A 470-nucleotide genomic window follows, 5' to 3' on the forward strand; every position below is an offset into this window, starting at 1 on the left:
CTCACCAAGTGGGTGAACTGCTACAGAGAGAGCCATGTCTCAGGGAAAGGGGAGAGCTTTGGGAAGGGGAGGAACATGGGTCCAGTGAAAAGGGAAGCTAGGAATGGACACTGGGGAAGCCAACCAGGAGGCATGGAGACTGCTAAAAGCCTTGATTGCTTTTTTAATGGTAAAACCAATTACATCAGTAGTAGTTACCAGGACTGCTACATGTGGTTGTGCAGTAAGTACGCTACAAAAGGGGCTCTGCTTGTCCCTCCAAATATCCAGAGGGCATCTTTTTCTAAAGTAGATAAAGGCTACATAAAGGCTAACAACTGCCTCCCATCAGTCGGCACTTAGGAAAAACTGTTACGTGCTAGCTAGTGTCCTAACTGGCTTAAGATTCATGACTCCCTGTGGAGATCTCCCTCTTACAGAAGGAAGAGGACTCCAGGAAATTCCGAGCACCAATGGGTAACGTGGGCACT

This window comes from Lipotes vexillifer, unplaced genomic scaffold, assembly GCF_000442215.2.
Source record: "Lipotes vexillifer unplaced genomic scaffold, Lipotes_vexillifer_v1.1 scaffold1105, whole genome shotgun sequence".
NCBI classification, from domain to species: Eukaryota; Metazoa; Chordata; class Mammalia; order Artiodactyla; family Lipotidae; genus Lipotes; species Lipotes vexillifer.